Raw genomic sequence first — 6,833 nt, forward strand, 5'->3', positions numbered from 1 at the left:
TAAATCCATCTGTTTCATAACTTCTGTTAGTTTCACTGTGTCCTGGTTTAGTTTCTGTTTCCATGATCTGTTCATTGCAGAGACTGGGATGTTGAAGTCTCCCACTACTATTGTGTGTGGTGTAATGTGTGCTTTGATCTTTAGTAAAGTTTGTTTTGTGAATGTAGATGCTCCTTGATTTGGAGCATAGAGGTTTAGAATTGAGAATTCATCTTGGTAGATCATACCTTTAATGAATATGAACTGTACCTCCTTATCTTTTTTGATCACTTTAGGGTGAAAGTCGATTTTATTAGATATTAGAATGGCTACTCCAGCTTTTTTCTTGGGATCATTGGCTTGGAGAATTGTTTTCCAATCTTTTATTCTGAGATAGTGTCTGTCTTTGTCACTGAGGTGGCTTTTCTGTATGCAACGAAACGTTGGGTCCTGTTTATGTACCCAATCTGATAGTCTATGTCTTTTTATTGGGAAATCGAGTCTATTGATATTAATAGATATTAAGGAAAAGTAATTGTTGCTTCCTGTTATTTTTGTTGTTAGAACTGGAATTCCATTCATCTGGCTATCTTCTTTTAGTTTTATTGGAAGATTAGAATTTTGCTTTTTCAGGGATGTAGTTCCCCTCCTTGTGTTACAGTTTTCCATTTATTACCCTTTGAAGAGCTGGATTTCTGGAAATGTATTGTGTGAATGTTTGTTTGTGTTTTCCTGTAATTCCTTAGGGGATTTTTGTGTTTCCTCTTTAAGGGCTTCTACTTGCTTACTTGTGATCTCCTGTAATTCTTTATGTTGTTTTATTTAGGTTTCCTCTTTAAGAGCTTGTATCAATTTACTTGTATTCTCCCATATTTCTTTAAGGGAATTATTCATGTCCTTCTTAAATTCCTCTAGCACCATTGAGAAATATGATTTTGGATCCAAATCTTGCTTTTCTGATGTTTTGGGATATCCAGGACTTGCTGTGGTGGGAGTAGTAGGTTCTGATGAAGCCAAGTCATCTTGGTTTCTGTTGATAGGATTCTTGTGTTTGTCTTTCTCCATCTGTTGATCTCTGGTGTTAGATGTTCTTGCTGTTTCTGACTAGATCTTGTTCCTCCTGTGGGTCTGTAAACCGGTATCAGTACTTCTGGGAGATCAGCTCTCCTCTGGTACATTCATGCACAGATGGCTGCGGATCAGTTGTCCATCCTGAGTCCTGGGGTCAGAGCACACCTTGGAGACAGGATCTCCACTTACGGGAAAGGTCCAGAGAGGGCTGTGGGTCTTTTGTCCCTCCTAGGTTTTGTCTGAGGTAGAAATGATCCTGAGCAGGCTACCCTGTGACTAGTGAGGCCAGTGCCTCCCAGCTGGTCCTGCCTTATAAAATCACTGGATAGAAAATGGTGGACCTTACTTAAGTCCCTGGGTTAAAGCACTCCATGAAGGCAGGCACTCTGCTTGCAGGGAAGGGGCAGAGAGGGTTGCTGATCCACTGCTGTCACTTGGAAGCTGTGAGGATCCTGTCCCTGCTGCACTTTGACTCCCCTGCAACTCGTGAGGCCTATGCCTCCTGGCTGGTTCCACCTTAGAAAGTCACTGGAGAGAAAATAGAGGATCTCACCAGAGTCCCTGAATTAAAGCACTTCCTAGAGGCAGGCTCTCCACTCCCAGGGAAAGGGCAGAGAGGGTTGAAGATCCACTGCTCTCACTCAGAGGCTGAGAGGATCCTGTCCCTGCTGCCCTGTGACTCCCCTGCAACTTGTGAGCCAGAGTTTTAAATAAAGGAATTTACTAATTGTTTCTGTGCCATATACTTTAGTGTAATTAGGAAGTTTGTGGTTGACAGGACTTTCTCAAGAAAACAAACAAGCAAAATGAAAACAGTTAATTGACCTTTCATTATAAGGTTAATACTATCATATTGTTAGGAATCTTAGGAATCTAATATATATAAAATATCTTAAATCATATAGTATTACTAATCTGAATTGTTACAAATAAATATGTTCTTCCACTGGCCCTCTTCTTCCTTCAAATAGTCCCCTTCTGATTACAGGTCATATGTAGTTAAATTTAGAGTCTATCCATGAAAGTAACATATGGGATTGGCTTTTTTCTCTGTTTAATACTTTTTCTTGTTATTTATTGAATGATTTTAAAAATGAGCTTGTTCTTTGTAACCCAGTCTTACCTCAAACTCAGTTCCACTATCTTTGCCTTGGGAAAGCTGGAGTTTTATCAATATATCTAGCACCTTCTTAGATCTTTAATAGTGTAACTATTAGGAGATAGCTGGTCATTGCCTTGAAATAAATAGGAATACATATGAACTTATGAGGATTGTGATCATTTAAAACATGGTATTGTCAATAGACAACTAAAATATAAAGATATAATTACTAGGGTCATTTAGCATTTCTATTTTCCTCTATGTCATTTTTCTGTTTATTTTATGCATATTTGATTCTTAGTCTAGCACTTGTACTTAGTAGGCCCATAGTAGTTGTTAGGTACTTTATTTATGATGCTATAAAGCAATAAACTCTGAAAGTTTTCCTTTATATCTATATTACTTCAGTTAAATTGGAACTGTAGAGTGCAGCTAATAGAGTATCTCTCTAATTCAGTGATTCTCAACCTTCCTAATGCTGTTATACTTTTAAAAAATCCTACTATAAAATTATTTTAGTTGATACTTTACAACTGTAATTTTTCTACTGTTATAAATCATAATGAGAATATCTGATATGCAGAATATTGATATGTGAACCCTGTGAAAGTATCATTTGACCCCACTATAGACATTGCAGCCTGGAGGCTAAGAACCTCAGCTCTAAATAAATGTCAAGTATTTAGTGTGCCATGTTTTGTTATATGTAGAAATTTATTTTGCTTTATCAAAAGATGAAAGGATATATATCTCTACTAAAACTGTATGTAAGTCAATATGAATTGAAAGTAGTAAAAAGTAAATGTATATCAATAGCATTTGCATAATACAAAACACTGAAACTGTGACATAAGCATAGACATTGCAGTGGAAGGAATCTTATACAGGTATAAAAATACTAAAAGAAATTTACAAAAGATAGAATAGAAATAATGTACTATTTCAAAAGTAAAAAATGGAATAAAGACACATCAGAACGTTCTTATGAATGAAGCCTTTTTAGTCTCAAGTGTCCGGCCAACATTGGTCAAACAAAGCTAATTGAATTGTTTAACTGTTTCTGTGGACATAGCTAAAGGTTTAATTGACAAAATTATAACATTATTAGGAAGAACATTGCAGCAGAAAGTGCTCAGGCTTTGAAGTTCTAAAGGCTTAGAGTTGAATACTAACCAATACCACCATTTAACTCTGACTGGATCATATTGAACAAATTGCTTCATTTCTCTGATTTTTCTTATCTAAGGATCTCTAATGGCTCATTACACTGTAATACAGGATACACTGTAATTTTTAATTAGTTTGATTATATCCATTCACAGTGTTTGTGTTAAGATAAATTGCTGATTACTTAATAAGAATGTTACATAACAGAACAAGCAACGGGCTGAAAATCAGATGACCTGATAGCTCTAATAACTATGATATATTAAACAAGTTGGTTCTCCCCTCTGGACTTGGGTTTTCTTATTTAATTAAACAAGGAAGGAGAAATAGATGCACTTTAAATTTATTCTAGGTTGGTAAATAATGTACACATCATAGCTCTATATTTGCAGCTATGAACTGATAGCTATTTGATGATATTAGTAGTTTTTTGACTAAAACGTACTAAGCATATATATATATATATATATATATATATATATATATTCAAAATATCTTGGCCAAACTCCTAACTACATTAATTAAATGTTGAGAGTTTACATATTTATGTAGCTAGTATGTCATTTTCCCCAGTGGGTGTTGGTTTTATACTGGTGCATTGGAAGCTTACTAATTGCTATATCACTGAAGAAAAAAAATGACACACACACGCTCCAGATACTAATCACTAGTAGCTTCTCAGCTAAGAGTGAGACCTCATGTGCCAGCATCAAATTTTTAAAAAGAATGTGATTCTATCCAAATACTTTTTATTTCAATTTAATTATCATTTAGAAAATATACAAAAAAAAAATGTCTTGCTAAGAAATGATGTGTTGAATGAAAGCATTTTAGTCAGGCTAGAAAAAAAGAAAGGCCATATTGGAATCCCCCTAGTAGTCATGACAGCCACACAGGTCAGCACAGTTATTGTCTGTTATATAAAAATGGTAATGGATCTATGGACTGTCCCTGAGGGTGGAGAAAAGGAGGCTTAGGAGACTCTCATATGAAATTACTTCTCTGCTTTATGTGATCTTGGGAGATGCCAGACTATATAAAAGCCAGAAGGTTGATTAAAAGTAAGACTCAGTGATATAAATTGCACAAACTCATCATCCATTATGGTGTAGGATTTTGTGGTAATGCAATGACTTTGTGATCATCAACACTTCATTTAATAACTTTTCCCCTTGCTCTGGTGAAATACATAGCTTGTTTTGTCTTTTGTACCTTTCTAGATTGCTCATATATTTGCTTGCATCATGCTAGGAAAACTTAGCACAACATAAGGTTAGTTCACAAAGTCTAGAGCGTCATTTTGAAATATTTCTCTTATACTACAAATGCTACACAAGAATAATACTATGATGTTATGTGCTTGTATTTTATGCTAATATTTTCTAACCAGAATTCTTTCATAATTTTCTGCTATGTTCAAAAACTCCTGACGACCTCTCTATTTGCTACTTCTACCTCATCCCTGTATACTTAGAGAAATATTAAAAAAGAACCCACCAACTCCCTGCGCTCCAGATTCTCTTGATCTGCCAACTTCCCGGCAGAGGTGCACAGTGCTCCCATGCTCCTGCCTCCTGCTACTCTCTCCAGCTAGTCCCCACAGCATCTGCTTCACTTGTCCCTGGAGCCACTAGTTCCCACTCTGCCATCATAAGTCCCACAATCCAGGATCCAAGTAAAACAAAACTTTTGAACTTTATAATTAACTAATCAGATTTATGTATCAATAGATTCCCATTTTACAAGGTGCCAATACAATAATTTCAAGATCAATTGATAACAATAAAAGTTTTATCCCAATTATTCTAATCTTATGATATCATAGCTACTTGTAGCTCATTAAAGCCATACTGGTTCACTTCCAACTTCATTTTGCCTTCTTCCTTTCTCTCTGCCATACTCTCTGTCTCTCAACTCTTTGCTCCACCTCCCTTTTCCCTGTCCAATCATAGGCCTCCTGTTGCCCTAATATAATTGTACAGGGAATGTCCTGCAACAACCATAGCTCTTCCTCTTAGCACATCTGCATTCCTTTGTGATCCACGGATACACAGAACTATAGTACATTCAAGGACCTCATAGCTACCACAATTGGTTGAGACCCAGGTTGGCTACCCATGTCCTCCTTACCATCATTCATTAGGGGCTTTCCAGAGCATAACAGGGACTGTTAAGTTCACTGCTGTCTGCATGACACCCTCCTCCTAACATGCTTTCATTCCGCTAAGGACTTAGCTTCAGCCATTTGGTATAGACCCAAGGTCCTCTGTGGTTTTCCATCACTGCCACTTTCCTCCATTCCTTTGTGAGCCTCTGCCAACCCGCAGAACCACTCTCTACCAGGGAACTCATAGCCACTACAATTGGCTTCTAGGTAAACTCTGTGTGCCCTCACAGTCCCTCCATTCTTAAGTATCTAGAATACTCTTAGATCTGCTGATGTAGTCCATATCAGCCTCCAAGACTTATTGTTTTTTATTGTAAATATTTGCTGCTATTAGTAAGGATGAGTGGAGACCTATCCCATTGAAACAGAGACTGCTTCAATAGTTATGAAGAAACTTCTCCAGGAAATAGTTGACAGGTTTGGTCTGTATCTATCTTTGTGGTCCAATAATAACCTGGATTTCACAGCCAAAATGTCTCAAAATCTGACAAAGTTATTAAATATTAATTGATAATTACCTTATGTATATAGCTCACTGAGCTCAGGTCAGGTCAAAAGGATGGATAGAACTCTTAAGGACTCTAAGAAAATTGATCTGGAAACTGGCAAAAGATGGGCCAACCCTTCTCTGCTCAGGACTTGATGTACTACTCATCAGGAAGGGTTTACTCTTTTTCAAGTTACATTTTGGAGATCACTACCTACCATCCTGAAACTCTGAGATATTCTCCAAGATGAAATGTTTAATTACTTTTCTCTCAAGACCTTCAGGCTTTGCAGGAATCTTGTCAGGCCATTAATAGGATGGTGAAGGGAATGCAGCCATTGCCCACTTCCGAACTACCCACAAGTTACAAGCAGGTTACTTGATTGGTTTAAGTGGATCCCTAGTTAGTCTCTGCAACCTGCCTAAAAAGAACCCTACACAATTATCCTCATCACCATACTTGCTGTGAAAGTGGCTGGTGTTATCCCCAGGACTCATCACTCCCAACTAAAGAAGGCTGCTGAGGATGATGACAGATGTAGTATCACTTGAACACTGGATCCATTAAAGATAAATCTGATAACATTAACCCAGAATACTATGCTCATCCTGTTCCTTTCCCTCTGTATGGGGACAGGAGCCTACACCCCTTACCTATCTGGACCTGAGAATTAGGAATAACAAACACAGAGAAAGTGATAGTCAATCTTTCTATGGATGAACAACCCATTCTATATAGACCTTTCTTGTTTTATGCACACATTTGTTTGGAAACTCCAGAAAGCAACTTAGCTATCACTTAAGACAGACAGACAGAGAGAGAGAGAGTGAGAGAGAGAGAGAGAGAGAGAGAGAGAGAG

General features: G+C 37.2%; 1 pseudogene; it reads left to right on the forward strand.

Moving 5' to 3' along the window:
• The window catches only part of LOC116093526, a 9,430-nt pseudogene extending 2,905 nt beyond the window's left edge, over nt 1–6,525 (forward strand).
• The last annotated feature ends 308 nt before the right edge of the window (nt 6,526–6,833 follow it).

Source organism: Mastomys coucha, chromosome X (genome assembly GCF_008632895.1).
Source record: "Mastomys coucha isolate ucsf_1 chromosome X, UCSF_Mcou_1, whole genome shotgun sequence".
NCBI classification, from domain to species: domain Eukaryota; kingdom Metazoa; phylum Chordata; class Mammalia; order Rodentia; family Muridae; genus Mastomys; species Mastomys coucha.